The sequence below is a fragment of the Ostrea edulis genome, chromosome 6 (assembly GCF_947568905.1).
Source record: "Ostrea edulis chromosome 6, xbOstEdul1.1, whole genome shotgun sequence".
NCBI classification, from domain to species: Eukaryota; Metazoa; Mollusca; class Bivalvia; order Ostreida; family Ostreidae; genus Ostrea; species Ostrea edulis.
Window position 1 is genome coordinate 65,274,927 of NC_079169.1, and position 6,309 is coordinate 65,281,235.

Below are 6,309 nucleotides of genomic sequence, written 5' to 3' on the forward strand. Positions count from 1 at the left end.
AATCATGACACGAGGCCTCCGTTTTAAGGAAGTTAGCTCCTGAGCTTTTGAGCACAACTGCACAGGATGCTACAACTAAGTATTTACTTGTTCAATACTGATCCCAATGGAGCAAACATATTGCACATTTATTACTGAACCCTATCCAGTTGAAAAAGTTTGTGTCAATTCAAATTTTGAAAGGGTTTGGCGGGGAGTATATTTTGTGGCTGAAAGATTGATTGATTAATCAAAAAGTTCTAAATCTGATATTACAGTTTCTGTTTTATCCACTGTGTGAATCCGAGATTCCCCTGACTCTTACCCACGCTTGTTTACTGTGACATAATAATAACTTTATTGCGAAAGACATACATCTTATAGCATTATAACAAAATTGAACATGGATAATAATTACAAAGCTGAAAATAAACGGCCAATTCTTTCAAAGACATCTAGCATACAATAGTATACAGTAAATACACTAGTATAGTGATAGTAAAAAAGGAGAATGACGATACAAATTACATATTATGGACTGTTCTTAGTTCAAGAGCTCTACAGATAAATTTCCCCAAGTTACAGAGTTCTTTACATGTGCGGGAGGACCTCCACATGTCAGTGTCACAATATAAAAGCGGGGGTAAGAGTCAGAGGAATCTCGGATTACCACTGTATCTTCTGTTTTTATACTCCTATGATACGTGTTTCAGTTTTATAATTTATGATACAAGTAGCTGAGACTTGGAACTAGTTCAAATGTTGTAATTCATTTTGGTTGATATATTTTTCCAAACAGAACACTATCGGGGGGTGGGGGTATCCACTGCCTGATTGTAACGTTTTGGGTTTGGCAGCACAGGCACTTGTTTCTGTATATAAGTTGTGTTATTATTAGTATACAGACGTCAAAACTTATATACAGAAACAAGTGCCTGTGATTCTAACCCGGATCCTGACGGTGATATGTGATTCTGTTTAGGTATGTCTCGCATCTTAAAAAGTGTGATGAACTATATGTTTAATTTGATAATTTATTAGTTTTAACTCTAGTAAATGGAAACAAATACACCTTTTAAACTTGTATCAGATAAAACAGCGAGTATATATGGGTACCTTTAAGCGTTCCGTTCCGTTCCGCAAAATACCAATAGCCAAGCAAAAACATTCATGAACTCTAAGCAAAGTAAATTCTTTAGATTACAGTATTGTCATGTTTCCGTTTATTATACAATGTCATATGTAAATCAAATTTTGCACCAGGTCATCGAACAATTGCAATACTCTGTGTGCAGTGCGTGGTATTGAAAGCGTGTAAATTTCCCTCTAGATTGGATTGATTCATTTGCATTCCTGCGGGGAAATATACATGTCGAAATTATATAAGCTGCACGAATCCAGTAAAAAAAGAGGAAATATTAGGATCATTATGCCTAGGTTTATGTACCTGTACTTTGTGAGTTCAATTGATTTATACACTTACAACATTCGTATCCGAACAAAAACCATGTGATAAAGATTGTTTCTGTCGGAGTTAACACACTTAAGGGTCACTCTGCAAACAACCTCGGACTGGTAAGTGTTTATATATAATCAAAATATTTCATTTACAACAAGTTTATATCCAAAGATATACAAATATTTTCACTGGCTACCACGTATATAAGACTATACACTGATCATATCACTTTTGAACCTGTTATCTGAAAGTTCACTGTCGTAAATTGTGCGGATTTATCTCGGTCTTGTACAGGGGCGTGAATGTGCAATCAGGTATAATGTACTTTGTTTTTATATTATTTATTACTTGTATCGAGGTTCAAAAATCATTTTTCCTTTTCTATTCGAATGGCAGTACATACTTATACGTAGAGCAGTAAATCACTGAAGCAAAAGGCTGGGGTTTTGCTGCGTGATTAGTTTGTAATGTCGGGTAGTTTTGTGAATGGACGCTGATGTAAACTATCACATCAGAGCTTCACAGGACATGGTTGGACATGTATATAAATATCTGGTGGAGGCTTGTTTCAAAGTAGCAGATAAACATGGATAAATACAGTATTGAAACTTTTCCCTTAATATTGAATACAAATCCTTTTACCTGGTGTAATATATTTCAAGAAAAGCCTACAGATTTTTCAATACTACTCTGGGTATTGATATTTTAAGCCTGTAACTGATTTCAAAGCCAATTTTTCAAAATTTACATGTTTTTAACAAAATGATTATTTTCATCTTTCTAATCAATAAACAAGTAAAACCAGGACATTCTTATTAGAAATATCACTTTCTTAACTATCCCAAAATAATAAAATGAAAATTACAGGTAAAGGTTATGCTAGCTAGATAATTTTGATAGTTTATTTTTGATATCATATAGGAATATACACATCAGTCTACACAATGACACTGAAGTCATTTTAAGGGAGGAGAATTGGTCAAAGTCTATATACAGGTATATATTCAAGTTGGACTCGATAAAGGATTGTGGTTTGATTGATTTATGAAGATGCATAAAGAAGATTGCATTTTATTGACAGTTGGTAGAGCACCTGACTAGAGGTTCAAGAGGACTAGGGGTTCAAATCCCAGTCTGGTCCATTGCATTTTCTCACTGTTAAATTTGGTGCTGTTGACCTGCCCCTGGAACTGACAGGTGAAAATGCCTGCCAGAGGATAAAAATCCTGGGTTGATGTCTTCAAGTGTGAAGACATTTAAGGAGTGAGGAATGTAGCGGTCAGCTGGGTTCGATCAACGGTGGCCAGATAGCTTAGTTGGTAGAGTCCTTCAGGGGCCTTGGTTGAAATCCCAGTCTGGTCCGTTGCATTTTCTCCCTTCCTGTTACAACTCTATATTTCAGATTGCACTATATTTCTGCCTTCTGTACACATTACAAGCAGATTCAGATTGCACTATATTTCTGCCTTCTGTACACATTACAAGCAGATTCAGATTGCACTATATTTCTGCCTTCTGTACACATTACAAGCAGATTCAGATTGCACTATATTTCTGCCTTCTGTACACATTACAAGCAGATTCAGATTGCACTATATTTCTGCCTTCTGTACACATTACAAGCAGATTCAGATTGCACTATATTTCTGCCTTCTGTACACATTACAAGCAGATTCAGATTGCACTATATTTCTGCCTTCTGTACACATTACAAGCAGATTGGCTTTTCTGTTATCCACTTTTAAGTTGATAGAACTGCCTTTGATATTATACAATACATATGAACATGCTTTTCTTGTTTTATTGGTGTAGTACAAGTCAATCCTTTGGAATATTTTTCTCATATGTTTGTGGTTTGTCCTTCTTAATGTCCTTTTGGGGCTCTGAATGAGAAATAAACATATTCTGTTCTGTACATCTCCATCTTTTTGAATATTATGTTTACAGTGTGACCGTTGAGAGGAGTGAAAACTTACAACACGACTTGAGGCAATTCATTTAACGTGGGAAATATAATGCGGTTGATGTAAGCAGTGCATTGTGGTGTCATCATTAGCAATCTAATTAAAATTAGATGTTAGATCCATTCGCGTACTCGCATACATCGTGTATACGAGTACGCGAGCGGATCTAACATCTAATTTTAATTAGATTGCATCATTAGCTGAGCGATTGTTTTTCTTTCAAATCAAGCAATTATCCACAACAAAACGTACGAAGGTATGGGAAATGGGAAAGCTTGTCTGGATTTAAAATCATTTGTGGTACTTTCCAAACTATTTATTTGTTTTAACTAAGGGGTTGTCAATGAAGTATTCGCAGTGACGGCGACATTTTTCTGGAAGCATCATGGGTAGTCCCCATCAATTTTCAGCTAATAAAGAGCAAATTACATGACTCAATTGCGTATAATCATTGGATCGAGCTTGTCGCATCGCGAGCTTCACTCGCTATGAATTCCCTGTGAGAGATTGTAATAGAATAAAAAAATATCGATACGGATTTTCTACTGCTTTACTTCAAATACCCATTATTTTGATCAGGTTTGATATATTTTCCTAAATTATAGTTGTTACTTTCATTTCTATTGGCTAGATGTTCCTATGTTTAGTATCTTCCATTTGATTGGTTACATGATCGTATATATACAGTCAAACCTGTATTAAGAGACTGTCCAACGGAGAATGGAAAAAAGGTCACATATGACAGGTGGTCTCTTAATACAGGTTGCCTATTTTCCGCAGTTAATTGATAAATTTCGCAAATAATTTGTACAATGGAGAAAATGACTACATGTATTTGGAATTTATCATTAAGAATATCAAGTACGGTTTTAATAGTTGTAAAATAAAATTAATAATACACTATAGTTAAAAATCTAGAATACAATGTGTTGCATCATAATTTATTATTCATTAAAAATTAGATTTAATCTGTTTAAGAATGATAAACATGCATTTCATATTACATACACATTTACATGAGATTTAAATTTCATTGATGAACTGCATGTATATTTTCTAAAACTTATAAACACTTTGTTGTAAAGAGTATTTATGTATAGCCTACTTGAACAGTGTAACTAAAAAATGCGATGTTTGTGGTAAGAAAGCAAATGATGAAGTGTTGTGTCTCCTTTTGTACAATACATGCTGGAAATATGTTATTCAATATTTGAGAAACATTAAATAAATCACAATATCCATTGTACATGCACAACAAATCCTTTAAGCTTTGAGCTAATGCAGGCAACTTTCTTGAACTCGGACGTGTCAAATACTCGATATGTCGTAGTGAGCCGCTAGTTCCGGTCATTATTCTGGAAACCTCGAGTATCTCATGCAGGAAAACTGCGAATACTCCGTTTATAAAATTTCAGTCCTAAGCACAATATTTACCTGATTTATATCGCAATCGGGCATATTTTTCACATAATGGTTTAACAAAGGGCAGATTTTCATTTCCGATCTAGCGTACCCGGCACTTTTTAAAGTTTGTCGAAATTCCCACCTTCAAATACACCGGCCTTGATTCCCTGATCCTTGATTTTGTTAAATAAAAAACTACTTGGGTTTTATTAATTAACCACACACGACCCTGCATGTTGACAGATTGGGCATAATAATTAATTCATAGGGCCTACTAAACAAGACCACCGCCAAACTTTGCATTACAAAATGAAATTGTTAGGGGCAATAATTCCCAGAATAGTCGTGCGTTTGAAAACGAAAGTGTTAGGGGCGATAATTCCCAGAATAGTCAGCTCAACCAAAATCGAAAGTAGTAATCGCGTTGTAATCGAAAAGTGTACAGTCATTAAATAAAGGTAAAATTTCGTGAAATACACAAAAAAGGTTGTAAAAATCATGGTCGTTGGTCGCGTCAGACAGGTGGTCGTTTAATACAGGTACAATATATAGAGTAACGTCTTGGGGGGAACTTTTTATGGTCACATACGACAGTGAGTCGCTTAATACAGTGGGTCGCTATGGCAGTTTTGACTGTACTTGAACACTCTTGTTGATCAGTGAATCGATGGTGAAGTTTGAAAGAACTGTATCTTTTCCTCTAACCTTTGCTAGGTTAGTATAAATTCTTTTATTAGGTCAAGTTCTAAATTTTTCTCTTAAATATTTTAACAAATTTTAATGGCTTCATCTTTTTATTACCCTTAATTTAATGTCAAAGTCCTCCACTCCTTTTTACCCGTTTATAGGTCTTTACATCCTCTCCTCCATTAAGCAGTTAATTGTTGATATATTGTTAATAAATTTATGAAACCTAAACTGTCTTGTGTGATTCATGATGAGTTGAGATAACGGAACCTCATAACCAACTGAACTGATTAAAAAGGGAGATACATGTTAAATATATAGATCTCCTATTACAGATTATTGAAGTGCTTTTAAAAGGGAGAGTGTGTTAAATTAACTTTTGCCCAATCCTTTAATGTAATAGTAAGTATTTCTGTTTCACTTTCTAGTCATCATTTTTAGTGACACCCATGTACTAAAGTTCTAAGAAAATAAACAATGATTATAATAAATCAGCACAATGTCACTGAAATATTACTCAGATTTTTTTGTTTCATTTTGTGTAGCAACATCCCACGACATGTGCCCCTTTCAGCTTTTTAGATAAATTCCCTACCCCCTCTCCTCCTGTTTCACCCTGACCACCTTTAGTAAAACTAGCTTGAGATATATGGGAAAAGAGCACCAATTCATTTCCCATAGACCTCAGTACTAACCCTTGGCCCTCTCACTAATTAACTATATTAATTTTAGACAAATCACCACCAATATTTGAAAGTTCATTCCAAGTGCTAATAAAAAAACAACAAAAATTAGATATATTGGGTCCTGTTGACT

General features: G+C 34.6%; 1 protein-coding gene across 11 annotated transcripts in view; it reads left to right on the forward strand.

Moving 5' to 3' along the window:
- Positions 1 to 855: 855 nt before the first annotated feature.
- Positions 856 to 6,309, forward strand: part of LOC125647905 (titin-like) — a 58,199-nt gene continuing 52,745 nt past the window's right edge. For 2 of the 11 annotated variants that reach the window (XM_056140425.1, XM_056140431.1), the window contains exon 1: positions 1,313 to 1,554. The gene's annotated coding sequence lies outside the window, so the exon portion shown is untranslated. Of the gene's footprint in view, positions 962 to 1,292; positions 1,555 to 1,602; positions 1,753 to 6,309 lie in introns of those variants that run through there. The other 9 variants (XM_056140430.1, XM_056140442.1, XM_056140427.1 and 6 more) reach the window with 7 other exon arrangements.